A 13510-nucleotide genomic window follows, 5' to 3' on the forward strand; every position below is an offset into this window, starting at 1 on the left:
GGTCACGACGTCACACAATACAAAGATACAATGTGTCAACATTTATCATATAGCTCAAGCTGGGTCAAAAGTATAATAAATCACATTCACGACTTGGCTGCGAATAATGTAAGCATTTAGAGCTTGAGGCACCACCAAACCTGTTGTGTTACTGTAGTCAGCTGATATAAGCGACTATTAACCTTGCTTAACCTAGCTTTCATTACTAATTAACTTCAGATAACAGTGTTCATAAATTTAAAGTACCAAGGTACAATATATTAAGTTTTTGTCTACAACCATCACTGTACTATAAAAATGAAATCTAACTTTGCTACCTTGAAACTGATGATTGATTATTTGTTATTTTGACATGCAGATTCCTCTTGAGCCATACCAGACATAAAGTTACTCATATTTCCTTCAAGTAAAGGGTCATTCTTACACGGTAAAGTGCAATATTGACATCACGCCATCCACATCCACATTGGTTGCTTAGGAGACCTGGCTGGAGTCACTCAGAATACCCTGAGATTCTAACTTGTGACTCCAGGTGTGGTAGTCAGCGTCTTTACTCGCTGAGCTACCCAAGCCCCAACAATTCAGTGTTTTGAACGAAATTTTAAAGTGAAAAAAATAATTCTCGTTCACCTCCAATGCTTTGGTTGTGACTGATTCGGTTGTTTTACCAAGTCAGTTGAATCAACTCCTGCGTCCGAAATCATGTACTGTCACACTATATACTGTTTTTGATGAAGTACTCACTTCTTGGCTGGTAAAACAGTACTTTTAGGTATTCATGCGAGTAGTATGAATTGATTTCAGACATACTTCATGAGGTGACGTGGGTATTGACCCGTGACACGAATATATGACGTAATAATGACAACCATGAAAATTATCTACTCTGGTTTTGTTAAACAAGCGCCATTTAAGAACTTGGTATATAAATATATCACTTACAGTTGAAAAGAGACATCCAACTCGCGGTTCACCACTTTAAAAAATAAAATCCAGCTTCTTGAATGTGACATCTCTTTAGCTCCTGAGGGATTATGAGATGGTAAAGTGCCCAGTCGATGCACACTACAGAATCTTGCTGGAAATACTAGGTCATCTTGGGTATTTCTTGCTTACAGTTTTATGAAAACTTCAGATTTGCTCCATAATGCTCCATTGGCATTTGGCATACTATATAGTAGGGAAGTTTGGCTATTCAGACACAGTAACTCAATGACTTGCTCATAATACGCTCGTTTGTCACCAAATTTAGAAAAATGGATTTAAATACTCGAGTCGGGGGGCCTGGGTAGTTCAGCAAGTAAAGACGCTGACTACCACACCTGGAGTCACAAGTTCAAATCCAGGGTGTGCTGAGTAAACCCAGTCTGGCTTCCTAAGTAACCAATTTGCTAGGGTGGGTCGAGTCATGTTGGGTTAACCTCCTCATAGTCGCTATAATGTGGTTTTCGCTCTTGGTGGGGCATGTGGTGAGTTGTGCGTGGATGCCTCGGAGAATAGGGTGAAGCCTCCACACGCGCTAGGTCTCCGCGGTAACGTGCTTAACAAGCCACCTGAAAAGATGCACGGATTGACTTCCTCAGACGCGGAGGCAACTGAGGTTCATCCTCCGACAGCCGGATTGAGGCGAGTCACTAGATAGAGCACGTTGGGAATTGGGCATGCCAAATTGGGGAGAAAAGGGGAGAAGAAAAAAAAATCTCAAGTCAGTGAATCAAAATACCACAACAAAACACCGTAATATCATGCCTCCAGTTGAAAACCACTATGCTCTTCTCTAAATGAACACATACAAAAAAAGTTACAATTACTTGGAAGAAATACTTGGAAGATAAATAAAAAACAAAACAACTGTACATACTTAGTTTATTACACTTTTGTTGTGCAATCACCCCAATCAGATGGGTAATTAATGCAGACATGTTCTCCATTTAATGTTTTTCAAAATCAACATCCATTTTAACCAAAATTTTTGGATAAACATTATGAATGCACGAGGAATGTATACATTTTGGGTACTATGACCGGTCACTATTTCATTAAGTTAAAAGTTTAAAAAAATGCTGTTTAAAATGGTTTTAGATGAAGTAAAGCATGTCACACCACAGGACAATTTTCCAAATATATTGGCTGCATGATTCAGACCAGAGAGAGCTACAGACAGTTTGCACCAGTAGGCGTCGCATCTGTGCTCTGGTTAACACTCCAACACCATGAGGCAGTTTGTCACATCCAAGAGCTGAAGACCAAACTAGAAAACTGGGGTCAGCAGAAAGGACCATACACACGAACATACTTTACAGTAGTCTGGATTTGAAGATGCATTCTGACATTTTAGACCATAACTGCAGATCCAAACCAACACAGAACAATAAAACCCTACAATAGCGAGACTTTATAGTTGATCCCTATATCAAAACCAGTTCCACACAGTCACATAGATCAAACCAAGATTGTATTCACATTTATATAGGTTGAATGTTCTGTTCTCTACTCTCACATTACAAATTAAATTAATAATGAATGAAAAATGAATGTTTCTTCTCTTCTATGGTGATAATGCTCAGCATGAAAGTGCAAATGAAAACAATCAGAGAATCATTTGGAAGTGAGCCATGAAGCAGTATAGATTTTCCCTATAATATTACTCATCTAGTGTAACCATTATTACAGTAAGGTGGCACTTCTGGCCACGGGTGATTATGGGTTTATGGGTATCCATTATACTGTATTTGGGATCTAACATATAATTAGATCATAACTACAATCCAATAATAATGATAAGTAATTATTATTGCACTTTTTATAAATGTATTTAGCCTTTGTGTCTTTAGATGTGTTTCCACCAATGGTCAAACCACAGTAGAAAACACAGAACTGTGCATTGAAGGAATGGGGCTATGGATTCAAGGTAATGATGGACATAAAATGAAAGAACATTTGCACGAGCAAGAACCTCTCAATTTTCAGAAAATTTTAAAATCTAGACTTAATGCTGTTCATTATATTTTATACACATGTTCATCATAGAATATTGTATTTTTGTGCAATATTGTGTAAATAATGCTCTATAGTTGAAACAACTTTGATTGCAAATAGAGAGAGAGAGAGATGTTGACTTTGCTCTGGACGGAGACCGCAGATGTCCTGATGGAGGTGATGAGTCTGATGGAGCGATTTGAGGTGGACAGGAGATAAGCAGAGAAGGCTCTGCAGGAAGAAAAGGAGAAAGCCAAGAAACAGGACAGTCTCTCTCTCTCTGAAAGCAGAAGGAGTTTCCCATTGCAATGCAGAAAGGTCAGGCTATTCTATTCTATTCTGTTCTATTCTATTCTCTATTCTGTTCTGTTGTTCTGTTCTATTCTGTTCTGTTCTGTTCTGTTCTGTTCTATTCTATTCTGTTCTGTTGTTCTGTTCAATTCTGTTCTGTTGTTCTGTTCTGTTCTGTTCTATTCTGTTCTGTTGTTCTGTTCTGTTCTGTTGTTCTGTTCTATTCTGTTCTGTTCTATTCTATTCTGTTCTGTTGTTCTGTTCAATTCTGTTCTATTCTATTCCGTTCTATTCTATTCTGTTCTGTTCTATTCTATTCTGTTCTGTTGTTCTGTTCAATTCTGTTCTATTCTATTCCGTTCTATTCTATTCTGTTCTGTTGTTCTGTTCTGCTCTGTTCTGTTCTATTATATTCTATTATATGCTGTTCTGTTCTATTCTATTCTGTTCTGTTCTGTTCTGTTCTATTCTATTCTACTCTATTCTGTTCTATTCTATTCTGTTGTTCTGTTCTATTCTGTTCTGTTCTGTTCTGTTGTTCTGTTCTATTCTGTTCTGTTGTATTCTATTCTCTTCTGTTGTTCTGTTCTATTCTGTTCTGTTCTATTCTATTCTGTTCTGTTCTATTCTATTCTATTATATGCTGTTCTATTCTGTTCTATTCTATTCTACTCTATTCTGTTCTGTTGTTCTGTTCTATTCTGTTCTGTTCTGTTGTTCTGTTCTATTCTGTTCTATTCTATTCTATTCTGTTCTGTTGTTCTGTTCTATTCTATTATATGCTGTTCTATTCTATTCTGCTCTGTTCTATTCTATTCTACTCTATTCTGTTCTGTTGTTCTGTTCTGTTCTGTTCTATTCTGTTCTGTTCTATTCTATTCTGTTGTTCTGTTCTATTCTGTTCTGTTCTATTCTATTCTGTTGTTCTGTTCTGTTCTATTCTGTTCTATTCTATTCTATTATATGATGTTCTATTCTATTCTGATCTGTTATATTCTGTTCTATTCTATTCTATTCTATTCTATTATATGCTGTTCTATTCTATTCTGTTGTGTCTGTTCTGTTCTGTTCTATTCTGTTCTATTCTATTCTATTATATGCTGTTCTATTCTATTCTGTTCTGTTGTTCTGTTCTGTTCTATTCTATTCCATTATATGCTGTTCTATTCTATTCTATTCTGTTCTGTTCTATTCTATTCTACTCTATTCTGTTCTGTTGTTCTGTTCTATTCTATTCTGTTCTGTTGTTCTGTTCTGTTCTATTCTATTCTGTTTTATTCTGTTCTGTTCTATTCTATTCTATGCTGTTCTATTCTATTCTGTTCTATTCTATTCTACTCTATTCTGTTCTGTTGTTCTGTTCTATTCTGTTCTGTTGTTCTGTTCTATTCTATTCTGTTGTTCTGTTCTGTTCTGTTCTGTTCTATTCTATTCTATTATATGCTGTTCTATTCTATTCTGATCTGTTCTATTCTGTTCTGTTCTATTCTGTTGTTCTGTTCTGTTCTATTCTATTCTGTTCTGTTGTTCTGTTCTGTTCTATTCTATTCTATTATATGCTGTTCTATTCTATTCTGTTCTGTTGTTCTGTTCTATTCTATTCTGTTCTGTTCTGTTCTGTTCTGTTCTATTCTGTTCTGTTGTTCTGTTCTATTCTATTCTATTATATGCTGTTCTATTCTATTCTGTTCTGTTCTGTTCTGTTCTGTTCTGTTCTATTCTGTTCTGTTGTTCTGTTCTGTTCTATTCTGTTCTGTTCTATTCTATTCTATTATATGATGTTCTATTCTATTCTGATCTGTTCTATTCTGTTCTATTCTATTCTGTTCTGTTCTGTTCTGTTCTGTTCTGTTCTATTCTATTCTATTATATGCTGTTCTATTCTATTCTGTTCTGTTCTGTTGTTCTGTTCTGTTCTGTTCTATTCTGTTCTGTTCTATTCTATTCTGTTCTGTTGTTCTGTTCTATTCTGTTCTGTTCTATTCTATTCTGTTGTTCTATTCTGTTCTGTTCTATTCTATTCTATTATATGATGTTCTATTCTATTCTGATCTGTTCTATTCTGTTCTATTCTATTCTGTTCTGTTCTATTCTATTCTATTATATGATGTTCTATTCTATTCTGATCTGTTCTATTCTGTTCTATTCTATTCTGTTCTGTTCTGTTCTGTTCTGTTCTATTCTATTATATGCTGTTCTATTCTATTCTGATCTGTTCTATTCTGTTCTATTCTGTTCTGTTCTATTCTGTTGTTCTGTTCTGTTCTATTCTATTCTGTTCTGTTGTTCTGTTCTGTTCTATTCTATTCTATTATATGCTGTTCTATTCTATTCTGTTCTGTTCTGTTCTATTCTATTGTTCTGTTCTATTCTGTTCTGTTCTATTCTGTTCTGTTCTGTTCTATTCTATTCTGTTCTGTTGTTCTGTTCTATTCTATTCTATTATATGCTGTTCTATTCTATTCTGTTCTGTTCTGTTCTATTCTATTCTGTTCTGTTGTTCTGTTCTGTTCTATTCTGTTCAGTTCTATTCTATTCTGTTCTATTCTATTCTATTCTGTTCTATTCTATTCTGCATTGTAAAAATGTTACCGACAATTGTTACTTTAAAGGAATATTCCAGGTTCAATACAAGTTAAGCTCAGTCGACTGCACCTGTGACATAATATTGATTACCACAAAAATGAATTTGAACTTGTCCCTCCTTTTCTTAAAAAAAAAAAAAGCAAAAATCTGGGTTACAGTAAGGCACTTACAATGGAAGTGAATGGGAACAATTTTTGAATGATAAAATATAGACAAGACATAAACAATATGCATGTAAACATGATTTTAGTGCGATAAAATCACTTACTAACCTTTTCTGTGTAAAGTTATAGCCAATTTTACAACTTCATTGCCATGACGATGTAATATCAACAAACCCTAATACGACTGTAAAATGATTATGATTTAAACAACTTTACGGCTCAAATAATACATGAGTTTTAACAGAATAATGAATGTAAGTGCTTTTATAAAATTGAAACTCTCCAAAAATTAGCCCATTCACTTCCATTGTAAATGCCTCACTTTAACCTAGATTTTTGCACTGTTTTTCAGTGCATTATGGTGGTGACATGCCTTGGTGGGGCTGATAGTCTAACAGAAATACAATGAAAAAGAAACAAATATAAAGCCTGTCAGAGGCAGGTGGTATTAGGCAAAGGGGTCATTCTCAATCTAAAGAGCATTTTATTGGACCAAAATTTGTATACATACCTGATAAGTTATCAATATGAAAAGACTGTACATTTTTAATGCCCATGTCTGCTCTCTGCAAAAAAATATATAAAATAATAAATAATTTATTATTAATTTCTCAATTAGTCCAGTATAAATATCTGAGTGGTGGTGGTGTATTGGTCTAAACCACATAAAAACTGGTAATCAGAAGGTTGCTGGTTTGACCCCGACAGCCACCACCATTGTGTCCTTGAGAAAGGCACTTAACTCCAGGTTGCTCCGGGGGGGATTGTCCCTGTAATAAGGGCTCTGTAAGTTGCTTTGGATAAGCGTCTGCCAAATGCATAAATGTAAATGTAAATATCTAAACATCCTTAGATTGAGACAAATATACAGTTCGTGAGGAGAAAAATGACACTTGTTTTCAGAGAATGTTCTTAAAACCCATCTGCCATGGGTTGATAAAACAAATACAACGTAATTTAAGATATATTCTCGGAAAACAAGTCTTAATATCTTGTGCAATTTTGCTTCTTAAGTATGTATCTTGTTTTAAGGATGTTTTGATATTTTTAATGGAAAACAAGACAAAAATACTGATTAAGAATTTTTTTTTTTTGCAATGCTAAATGTTCATTTTGTAAACTGAGGATTACTCTATCTTACACATATAGATGACCTCAAAGCTAACAGACATGGACTAAAGACCTCAAAACTCCAATTATGATTTTATTGGTTCTTTAAACAACAAATCACCAAACAATCACCAAAATAATCTATTTTCTCTCCCACCCCTGACGATTCGGATCTGTCTCTATTATACTTTCATGGTCAGAGGGTGAAGCCTGCAGCACAGACAGCACCGAGCTGAAGTTGCATATAAAAATGAGGAGAGATCAGCTGCCGCAGATGAGAGACCGGCTGAGCCACACAGAGGTGCTGAACCGCCGTCTGAAGGAGGATATTGATTTTATGAGGAAACATGGGCCGCTCGTGCACAAGAGACTCCAGCTGGAGGGTGAAATCATGAAGCAGATCCAAACAGCACAAAATGAGGTGAGTTTTCTCCACTGTTTGCTTATTGGCTTGTTTGGAGGACCTGAAATCAATAGCATACAACTGAAAGAGAGGATGAAATTTCAAATGAAAGTGTTTTACTCAGAGTTCAAAAAGTATGTTAGGCACTCTTGCACTGTAAAGATGGTACAGAAACCACATCTAAAGTGGCACACACACCACAAGACGGTTTATTTACACAGAATTCTTAAGGTATAGTTCACCCAAAAATTGTAATTCTGTCATTCTTCTCTCACCCTCATGGTGTTCCCAACCAGTATGACTCTCTTTCCTCTGTGGAACGCAGAAGGAGCTGTTAGACAGAATGTTAAGGACTGACAGCCTCAGTCGCCATGCACTTTCATTGCATGCATTAAAAAACAAAAAGATGAAATGAAAGTGAATGTGACGAAGATGTTTCCTTAAATGCAGCTAAAAGGTGCTTTTACACAGAAATTGGAGTTGCAGAAATTATGTTATGAAAGTAATGTTTTAAATATGACATTATGAATATTTGCTCTTCCATGACAGTGACAATGTTTTACTCTAGAAAGGGAATATTAACTGGTGATGATAATAAGATTTGAAAGTTGATTGAATGAATGAAACACTAAAATTAGGGCTATTAATTTAATGCATTTAATGCAATTAATTAATATTTTATTTGTATGGGATAGTTCACCCAATTCTTCATAATTCACACCCTTATATGGTTCCAAACCTATATGATTTTCTTTCTTTCATGTCACTAAAAATAGATAGAATGTTAGTGTCTGAAAGCCTCAGTCACCATTCACTTTCATTGTATGGAAAAAGGATGCAATGAAAGTGAATGAGGCTATCTTTCTTCCTAACATCTCTTTTTGTGGTCCATTTACATTTATGCATTTGGCAGACACTTTTATCCAAAGCAACTTACAGAGCCCTTATTACAGGGACAATCCCCCCGGAGCAACCTGGAGTTAAGTGACTTGCTCAAGGACACAATGGTGGTGACTGTGGGGATCAAACCAGCATCCTTCTGATTACCAGATTACTAGTTATGTGCTTAGACCACTACACCACCACCACTCCTGGTCCACCGAAGAAAGAAAGTTCTACTGGCTTACCAACAGAAGTAGTCCAATGAGGGTATGGGTGGGCGATATGACCAAAATGTAATATTACAATATGAGTACTTTTCTATCACAATAATGATATCTATCACGATACAGTAATTTTTTGTGGAAAATCAAGAAAAATTGGCTTTTGAATTAGATAACCATACTGTAATATCTATTTTGTAATTCTGTTTCCACATATATCATTTTCTCTTTATTTGGAGCTTGACAATAGTCAAAAGTAAAAAAAACAATAACAACAACATCTTGGTTTTTAATCATTCTTACCATAATGCAAAATTTCAAATTATGCCACATTTCAGTCTGACATGTTGTTGACCAATATTATTGTAAACATTCCTCAAGATCTTCCCAAAGCAATACAACAGAATTCATAGTTGTAAGTAAAAAATAATAAGAAGTAAAAAATTTCTAAAATTATGTCAATACTTATTGCAAAATAAATAAATAAAAATAATAGCCAAATTAATATGGAGTGCATTTTTGGCTTTCATAATAAACTTTTACGTGCTTCATTTTGAGTTAAAACATATTGCTTTTATTAGGAGTGAATATCGTTGATTATCATGGGTTTACTGTCCTCTAAATATCAGGAAGCATGCTGGACTCACACGCACTTGCATGTTCCAGAGATATCACAACACAGATGCACGTGCATAAGGAGAAGCATATTAAGTGCTTATGAAACGCTTGTACATGATATAGCAAAATCTCTTTCGACTGACAATTTATATCGTTGTCATGATATATATATATATATTAGGGCTGTCAATTTAACACGTTAATTCAGTGCGATTAATTGGTAAAAAATAACACGTTAAAAAAATGTACGCAATTAATCGCACTTCCCCCGGATTGTAATAAGGAAGATTCCTGAGAAATGTAAGCTTGTAGTACCACCTGTTTAACCAGAGGGCAGTAAAAGAAACTTTAGCTTTATGGGCAATGTGCAGTTTATACAGTGAAGAAAACAACACCTCAGCAGCAGCACAACAAACATGCGTTACGTTCTTGCATTCAAAACACTTGATGAGCGCAAATTCGAACTCTCAAGATGTGTTCTAAGTATTAAACCCAAGCATGTCTGATGCAGGTGTACATTGACGTGTCCTTAAACAAGCCCTCATAATAAATCTCCAACTGATTGACAAATTCACTTGTGAAATGGATTGCTGTGAACTGTGTGCCAATGAATGGCTTATGTTCAATAATATATATATATATATAAACAGTACATTGTATTCTAAAGCCATTTTTTGTATTGTCTTATCAATGATTAACTCTTATATATATACAATTATATATATATATATATATATATATATATATATATATATATATATATATATATATAATTGTATATATATATAATCTTCATCATTATTTATTTAATTATTGTTATATGAGGGGCTTTCTCAGCAAATATTTGTATATGCGATTAAATTACGCTTAATTAATCGCGACACCATGTAATTAATTTGATTAAAAACTTTCATCGATTGACAGCCCTAATAAATATATATATCGTCATATCACCTAGCCCTACATGAGGGTGAGTAAATACTGACATAGTTTTCATTTTTTGGTGAACCATCCCTTCCAATGTACATCAATGGAATGAAAGAAACTCTGTATAGTTCTGGATAGAGCGATGACCATCCCAGCAACCGTGGTTCTGGAACTATTTTTCCCATTCATTGTCTTAATAGGCATTTAAACAAATTATTCAGTAAAGAGTTTGAAGCCTTAAACTAAACCAATCAACTCTGAGATCCAATAACACTGTATGGTGGATGCCTCATGTACTAAAACATATTTTAAATGATGTTTCCGTAGGCCAGTGAGACTTATACAAGCATCTCCCACAAGGTGAAGCTTCTTTAGCAGGAGTTTAACTAAGACGAATTTAGAGAGAGAGAGAGAGAGAGAGAGAGAGAGAGAGAGAGAGAGAGAGAGAGAGAGAGAGAGAGAGAGAGAGAGAGAGAGAGAGAGCAAATGAACAAAGAACTTAAACCAATCAACAATCAGCTGCAGGACAAACACTGAGTCATCAGGCCTACATTTTATTACAATATACATGTGCTATATCAGACCAGACAGCAGGTGTCACTAAAATGCTTCCCTAGAGTTTAGCTCCAAAGTATTAATTATTATTTATTTTATTTGTAGGCAGATTACAATTCCACAAAGAAAATGCATTAGAATTGTTGATGTTGATTTTTGCACAGTTTTAAGATCTTTTTTAATTTTAATTAATTTAACTAATGCTCTTTTGTTAGTCTATGTTATTTTAAAAAGCAGTGAAAATTGAAAAGCAGTGGTTTTTGTGCTTAGCAAACTGCTGAAACAAAATCCGTGTTAGATGTGCCATGCAAAAAACATAGTCAGACATAGTCAGACAAGGCAACATAAGTCTGACATGGCAGATTTGTAGAATTAGTATGCATTTATTCATACAAATAGCCTCTGCTTGTCAGAAATAAACCTTGATTTACATTAATAAATTTATAAATCAATACACAATTGAACTTTTAAAAGTATAAATGCTTTGTTAATACAATTTCCTTAGTAAAAGCTAACGGTAATGTTTGATAATGAAGCTTCTTTCCATCTGTAGTATGAAGCGGTTTGTGCACATGTAAAATGTTTTATAAAGGAATCACACAATTTCTCTCTCTGCCTTACAGGAGTGAGTTACAGCAGCTGCAGTCACAGTGTGAGTTTTTCCACAGAAGAGCTAAAGAGTATGAAAGAGAAGTGGCAGTGAAAGACGGCCAAATCAAAGCCTTGCTGCAAGAGATCCGCCAGGTTGAGAGGCAGAAAACAGACACAAACAAGGCTGTTAGTACTAAATTACGCATTAATATAATAATACATTCACAAGCCAGTGAACTCATAAGATATTTGACCAAATACATTTTTTTCCTGTGTTTTCCTGTGTTGAATATTATATCCAAGTTTCTCACTGCAGGGGCGGATCTACCGGGGTGGAAAAGGATGGCAAATGCCACCCTAAGAAAAAACATGGCCACCCCATCTGCCACCCCAGCATAAATATCAAAATGTATTAAATATAAATGTAAGTATATAATAGTTGATATTGACTTTGTGAAGAGTTTTAGTTATGGTGAACTGCCTCAACTCTCACTGAACGCACAAATGACTACACAGACCCATTCCAGACTCAAATTACAGCAGCAGCCAATCACAGCATCAGACCAATTTTGTACTTGCTATTGCAGCGCGTGTACAGTATTTGGGCTTTCGTCGGTTGATTTTGTTTGTTTATTTTCTCAATAACCACAACAGTGCCCACTTAGAGAAATACATGGAAAAAAGTGGTAAAAGAAGAATTTCTCAGTTCCAAGTATTCACTGAATGATTAATAGATACATCGCTGTCAGTTATGGGTTGAGACGGATGAGATGTTTTAGCTTTCATCAGGCATGTTTATAATCCCATTGAGATGTCTCCAGTTCTGAAATATGAGTTTCTATTCCATCTGTGTTTTTTAACGTGATCCAGTGCTAGAATATGTTATTTTGTATGTTATGATAAGTGTTGGCTGCGGCTGTTATCAGTGTTGTTAGTGTTAGCAGTTTTTCCGCCCCTCACTCTCTTTTCCGTGTCCTCCATTGTGATGACCTTCTTTGCCGTATTGTTCGTTTGTAGAGTGTGTGTTGCCTTTTTCTCTTTATCGCTCTCAGGTCTGTGGTAACCTGTTGATGGGGCACACCGGCGCACTGCGTGTGGAGAGTTTGTAGTTGTCGCTGTCTGAACTTCGGAGTTCGCTGTTTTTTCAAATACAGATCTGTCAATAAATGTGTTTCCGCTACTCTCGTCTCCCCTCTTGCATCTTTTATTGCATTTCATTTTTAAAGTGTAACACCCATCCACTGACATACAGATGCTATCTTGGCTTATAAAAAAGAAATAAAGTTATATTTGGGCTAATTTGAACACAGAACCTCTAAAAAGTCCACTGGACACTAGATCAATCAATCACGTTCTTAATCAAAGTGCTGATCTATTTATTTATCTAATAATTAAGAAAACCCAAGACTGATAGTGGCAGATGTAGAAATTAAATTAACATATTATGTGAAATATTTATTTGAGTGCTTGAATCGGTCATTAAGAATGACTGTTTATCAAAACAGGTAATTTAAAAGAATCTTTTACTGTGAATAAATTAATTAATATTCATGAGTTTTACAGCACTGCCCCCAATAGTAAAATTTCCGTACAGTTTATTTTTATTTAGACCCAACTTTGTGTTAATGTTCACTTTCAAATGACTTATTCCAGCTGGTACAAAGGTGATAGGCCTAGAGGACTTTCTTATCACAATAAAAAAAAAAACTAATTGGCCTGCATAAGGTGGTGATGTTTAGTCCAGATTACCAGTTCTAAATGTCAAGCTAAGGAACCTTTAGAATTTGTTGATTTGCCTTGGTGCTCTGGAGAAATAATTTTGTTACTTATTTTTTTATTGTTAAGCAAAAATGTTTTACGTTAATTATGTTGGCAAATCTGTAGCAAAATGGTCATGTGGTTCCTATGGAAATTCACAAATTGAATTCATTAATTTAATGAACTAGTACTTGTTGAAATGAAGTTTGTTACCTTAACTTTTAAAACCATGCATGGGCACTTGCTTTGGTGTTGCCACCCCTCAATAGTCTGTATGCCACCCACTTGCCACCCCATAAAAAAATTATAGATCCACCCGTTTCACTGTCATGCAAAACCTGGAAACTTTTTTAATATTCAGGCTGGAAAAGACATGGAAATTAGTATGTTTTCTTTTCTTTCCTTTTTTTTTTTTTTTTTACAAT

Source organism: Xyrauchen texanus, chromosome 42 (assembly GCF_025860055.1).
Source record: "Xyrauchen texanus isolate HMW12.3.18 chromosome 42, RBS_HiC_50CHRs, whole genome shotgun sequence".
NCBI lineage: Eukaryota > Metazoa > Chordata > Actinopteri > Cypriniformes > Catostomidae > Xyrauchen > Xyrauchen texanus.